This window comes from Gavialis gangeticus, unplaced genomic scaffold, assembly GCF_001723915.1.
Source record: "Gavialis gangeticus isolate Ggan-Ray unplaced genomic scaffold, GavGan_comp1, whole genome shotgun sequence".
NCBI classification, from domain to species: domain Eukaryota; kingdom Metazoa; phylum Chordata; order Crocodylia; family Gavialidae; genus Gavialis; species Gavialis gangeticus.
In genome coordinates, this window is record NW_017728997.1 from 15,563,420 (window position 1) to 15,569,676 (window position 6,257).

Below are 6,257 nucleotides of genomic sequence, written 5' to 3' on the forward strand. Positions count from 1 at the left end.
ATGTCCACTGCTACCCCTGCATCTAATGATCTGGTGATCTGATCGTAAAAGGCCACCAGGTTGGTCTGACAGGACCTGCCACTGATGAACCCATGTTGGTTGCCCCTAAGCATGCAGTCCCCTGCTGGCCTCTCCTGGATTTAAACTAGTAGAGAGCAAGAAGCTATTTGATACCACCGATACTGGAAGAAAGAAAAAGAAAACAGTTGCTGAAAATCAGTCTAGGCTCGCAGGGAAAGAGACAAGGACTACCATCACAACAAAATAAAACTAAGATATTAATACCTTTTTAAAGTATACCATAGACAAAAATATTCAGATGAAGGAAGGTCTGTTACCAAACGTGACTCAAGATAAAATGTGGACTAATGGCTGACACCGAAGTGAAATCCTGACTTCACTGAAGTTAGTATCAGAACTCCCACAGATGTTTAGTGAGGTTGGGAGCTCACACTGAACATTTCCAATATTCTTCTCCAACAAGGAAAAGTAAAGGAGTACTAATTTGGGATACTGGAATATATCTGGGATATAAGGAGCAGTTATAAGTCAGCCAGTCTAGATGTTAAGGGAACTATTTAAATTTAATGAAACATTGAACATTGCTGATGAGAAGTCATGAAGATTCAGTGGCATTTCTAAAATTCAGGAAAGCAAATGAAAAAAGTAAAGAGTAGTCCAAGATATTCCAGCTGTAGCGTTGACTTCAGCCCTTCTGCTGCAAAAGTAATGGAACATAAGAGGAGAAAAAGTTATATGCAGGTTGCTTCTCCTCACACCAGGACCAATGGCAAACCTCCCACTTCCTTCCATGTAGGTGGGTTTGGCCCCAAGAGGAAAAGAGCAGACTTACTTTAAAATAACAAGTCATATGAAACAACTCTATTGTATCTCTGACAGAATTACAAAATTGCAACCTACTCTTGTGGACAGCTCTGAACATTTGCAGCTTTATACATTTTCAGCATTTTTGAAAATCAGTCCACTCATTTAAATTCCTAAATATGAAGCTTTTATGAGGAGCTGCTATAGATCACCAGGATTGGCAGAAAGAAAAGTCTAGGTAAGATTAGGCTGCTGCCTTTATTTATTTATTTGTTGTTTAAATGGCCCATCAGTAACTACAAATATACCACGGAAGAAACCTGCATTGACAAAGATGTTGAGTGGATGACTTCATTTGTTCAAGCAATACACTTTCTATGATAAGCGATAAAGGGGTTTTCTTTTTTAAATATATATTCCAAATTAGTATCAAAGAATGTAATCACTATATTTTTAGGGAAAAAAACATTTAAGCAAGCAGTGAAATCAGTTCCTCCATTACTTAATTACAAAATATATCTTGAATTTAGAAAGCATCTATTTTGTAAGAGTTGATGGCATCACTGACACATAAAGTGGAATAAGAAACTTAAGGAATGCAAGGAGCACATCTCCTTGTACTCCCTAGTTTCACTCATATAATCAACTCTTATCAAGGAAACAGAATTCTGACATCCTGTGTATCTTGTAAAAATCTTGCCTGTTCACCCTTAAATCATGCACAAATATATTTTGATAATTTTGGGATCTATTTTTTTATTTTTATTTTTAAATTTTATATGAAGTATTACAATCACCTTCTGAATTGGTCAGTATTTTAGTATCAGCAGTCGCCTAGCTAATTATAGACATGAATTGTTTTTGTCAAAGGAATCAGAGTGGAAAATGATGCTTTAACCTCTACTTTCCATATGGAAAAACATGTTAAAAACCCCCAAAATATTTTATAATTAGAGACCCTTCAAATGCCTTCTTGGCATTTGAAGGGTTTCTACATTTAAAATAATTATGGTCAGCGTAACACCAACAAAACTGTTCTTTTTAATTTCCCAATTAACTGAACTCCCAATACTGTACAGGAACACTTTGGCTTCAGTTTATTTCTGATATAACCCTGCCTGGTTTCCTGCAAGCTCACTTGCCTGTCTCTTCAACAACCCACTATGCCCGAGAGCAATCCCAAGGGCTTCCAAGTTCCCTGTTAGCCCACCTGGTACACCATGAAGGACCCAAGGCTTCCATAGTTCCCACATCTTCAACAGCTTGTCATACAGGCTGCCATGGAGCTAAGATCCTGGAGGCTCTAGCAGATGCAGACTGAAATTGACACAATTCTTGTCAGTTTCATCACTGAAACACCGCATTTTGCTGTTTCCAAATTGCAATCCCCCAGGACTTCAGTTCTGGGGGGAAAACATTCTTCCCCCCACAACCCCTCTTTAGAAAAGGAAAGCATTCCTAGATTTTTTTTTTAACTATCCCAGTACAGAAAAACTATTCCTCTCTCAGTTTTGCTAAAATGGAGTGGAAATATTGAAAGTAGGGTTATACTAAATGATGAATTTAGTAGTTATATTTTTATAAACAAAGGGGAAACATGTAAGATCAAAGGCCTGCACACTCTCAGAGCACCTAACCCAATGATTTCCAGCCAGGGTGCTGTGGCACAAGATAAACCCAGAGTTTTGCTCATAGGAAACCACAGTGTTAAAAACATTCTGATCCGTTGTGGTCTCTCTCGGTTCTTTGCAACAGAACAATTTCTATAGTCAACACATGAGTGAAAACTAAGAGCTGGCATTTTCTGAGGGGTGCTTTGAGTCTAATCAGGGTGCTTTGAATCTATCAAGTGCTGCCTCAGTCTAAAAAGGTTGAGAACCATTGACCTATGCCAATGTAAAGCGAATGTACAACACTGCCATTCTGAACAGCCTTCAAAACCAATCTGCCCTAATGTAAATAACAGCATAAATGTGTGGGCCCACTATATACACACTATATTTGTTGGATTCTTCAGTCATTTGAATTTTTTAAATCCTATAGCCGGCAAGAAAATAAGAAGTTCATTTTCTGAAGTTAGCAGGAGAGGTTCATTTTTCTTCTGTTGCTCTGTTGATACAAAATTGGTAATCTCATGCAAAGCAGGATATGGCTATTGGCTAAAATGTCCTTCTCACCTGCCAGGGTATTCCAATATCCTTCTCTGATTTAAATTTTTGATGGCCAATTCATCAAAAACAAATGATTTACCTATAAAGACAGACTTATCTGTATTAACCTAAAACCTATTCAGGGGTTACATGGTCTCTGCCATGCAACACAAAAGATCAGATTCACTTTGGTAAACACCATAACTGTTACATCTAAGCTGTCCCAAGCAGCATACCAGGTCTCTATGGCTTTACTGTGAAGTGAATGTCTCAACTGGTGAGCCACAAGTCTGTTCTTCCGAATCCACACGCCAGTTAACATAGGATCTTGCAGTGTGGAATCACAGATAATGCTTATACAATGCTTCTTCCCCTGAAATAGCACTGACTTGATATAATTACAGTTTCCAAATTAAAAGTTTCAATATAGGTCTTCAAAGGAAAAGAAATACTATCTTAACTGAGCGGCTCAAGAGAAGACTCAAGTAAAACAAAAACAATACAGTGACAACCATTCCTCTTTCTTTCTTAGCCCCAATGATCTATGCCACTTAGATAAGTTCTGCTTCTTTCAGCTTTACAGCCCAGCAGCATGCTAACTTTAATGGTACTTTCTACAATAATCTATATTAAAGGCATAAAAAGCTGCTTTTCACAGCAAAAATAAACCTGACTAGAACAGACTAGACCCCTCAGGTTTGTGCAGAAGAGGCAAATATGAGCTTAGACTGCATTTGTGGAGTTTTTTTACCATATCAAATGAAAATACACAAACAAGTAACAGACTACTGCAAACATACAGGAGAGAGAACTGCAAGGGAGAACAGATGAAGGTAACATGATAAATGTCAATGTAGGAATTTAGCACTACATCATCAGGAAGTACTGCAATATCTGATTTTCACCCAATACTATCATTTGCTATGTGTTAGCACAGGGCTGTCTAATTTAGCGGCCAGGGGCTGCACCAGTGCTGGCCAGGGTCCCCTCTTCACCTCTTTGGCTACAAATTCCCCTGGCACTACATGGGTGGGTGGTTCCCTGACACTGCCACACCGTGCAAGACGGTTGGCCACCCCCACCACTGCACAGCACAGGTGGGCAGGCAAGCAGCCCCCCTCACTGCTGCACTGCACACAGGCAGTCTCCCCCACCCCCTTCACCTCCTGTGCCGCAGGCTCCCCAAGCATTGCAGGCTGCCCTGCCCCACCCCACCCCACCCCACCCCCTGAGATAGGAGAGACAGGAAATGAAAGCCAGAGAAGAGAGGGGGATTCTGGAGATCCCAGCAGCAGAGGTAGAGAAATGAGGGCCGCAACTTGCTAGGGGGAACCCAGAGGCTGGAAATTAACCCCTTGCACGTCACATACAGCCCATAGGCTGATGGTTAGGCAGCCCACTGTTAGCACACCAGCTCAAAACCCTAGTGAGAAACTGGGACAACTTTTGGCTGGGTGCTGTACAAAGAAAGGACCAGAAGAGACACCCTAGCCAAAAGTGCCTGCAAGCTAAGCATCAGACAAGAGGAAAAATACTGATGCAGGGAGACAAGGGAGCACAGTGAGACGATACTGGTCAAGATGGGAGACTGAAACAGTTGTCAGATTTTTTTAAGGTGTCATCACAGCACATGAAAACAGGCATGAGAGAATTTGAATATCTGATGAAAATGCAAGTCTCCCAAAGTGTAACAGAGGCAAACTCACTTACTGTGCCACTTACTACCCACAAACACATCACAATACCCTATGTGTAATGCCTCCAGAACCAGCAGCAGTGTAGCTATCTCTGCATGGTGCTACAAGCAAGGTAATTAAGACTGCTGAGTGACAGTCCTAATTATCTGCCCTATACTACCTAGTATGTCTGCAGTGCCAGGATGGCTATATTGATTTAGCTTCAAGAGTAGCTCAGCATATTTGGAGATGCCTTCCCTAGGCATGGTAAGATATAGCCAGATACTCAAATAAGACCTAATACAAAACCCTATTCACCAAGCTACTTGTATGCCCCTGCCTCTTCTAGATAAACTAAGTCTGACTGTACATTTTGAGTCTGCCTGATATATGCACAGCACTCATTCTGGCTGATTGTAAAGTCTCTTCTTAATATAGCATGCACTAAACACCTGCAGCTTATCAAAACATCTCCACACTGCATCTGGTAGTACTTCAGATTTGCTTTGCAACTCTGTTAATATCCTGTTCTTCATGTTTGTCACACCTGAAGTATGTGAATAATTATGCTTAAGAAAAAACATAGGTAAGTGTGTCACAGTACCTTAAAAAGTATGGTAAAACACTGGGTTGATATATCAATTGATCTTCATCTGTTTGGATTATGGAAGCTCTCTTGAACATATATTTGTTCAAATCTGAAAGAGAACAAAAAAAAAATACAATAGTAAAATGCTTGCAGTATTGTCTCACCAAAATTCCATAGCTGTAATTTTTGCTTTGACATAAAAAGATGTCCTAATACAAAGCCTTTCCAACTTTCAAAGATAATTTAGGTGGGCTTACTATTAGTAACTTTAACTGTAAATAGAGAATGATGCTTTTTGGCATTATGTACCTCATACATCTTTCCTTGATAGCCCAACAGTTACTGAAGCAGTATTTGAACAAAACGCACTGAACTGTCCGGATCCTTGCATCAACCCACCTTTCATATTAAACTATTACTCTCCATATTGAATCTAGACCTCTATTCCTGAAAACAGCTGCATGGCTGTGGACCTTTTTGGCCATGAAGAATCTGCATCGCCAGGTCTCTCCAGAATCAGGAACTGAGTACCGACTTCAGTTTTAGACTTTTCTACCACATAGTAGAGATCCCTCAATGGTAGCACAAAAGGTCCACTCATGCACAGTGGTCACCAGCATTTTTACTACCAGGACCTGCAGCTTAGAAATCCAACAGTGATAAGTTACATGTAACATTGTTTATTATGTCATCTCTAATAAAACAAGTTAAAAATGAGAATGATTAGCGTATAAAACTTGTCTACATGAAAAAAGTGGTATTATTTTACAAATTAAGCTTGTTTTTTAAAACCATTTAATTGAACAAGTGAAAAACACTGCAACTAAAATAAGAATGCCAATGCAGAGTTTTAAGACTTTGATGCATTGGCAACTAGGGAGCCAGTAGAAAGATGGGATGAAAAGCATAACATGATCAAAGTAACAAGACCTACACTTAACAAAACAGTGTGCCAAATTTTGAACTATGCCTCCGCCATGAAAAAGTGAATGGAAGAAGTGCGTCTACAATCATTAA

The 6,257-nt window shown here is 39.7% G+C and overlaps 1 long non-coding RNA gene across 1 annotated transcript in view; it reads right to left on the reverse strand.

The window, feature by feature from the left end:
• LOC109289003 overlaps window positions 1–5,346 on the reverse strand; it is an 11,347-nt gene extending 6,001 nt beyond the window's left edge. Inside the window, exons 1-2 of the long non-coding RNA XR_002095279.1 lie at window positions 5,256–5,346; window positions 2,036–2,142 (exon numbers count right to left, since the gene is read on the reverse strand). This is a non-coding gene — a long non-coding RNA (uncharacterized LOC109289003). The remainder of the gene's footprint in view (window positions 1–2,035; window positions 2,143–5,255) is intronic.
• Between the last annotated feature and the right edge of the window lie 911 nt (window positions 5,347–6,257).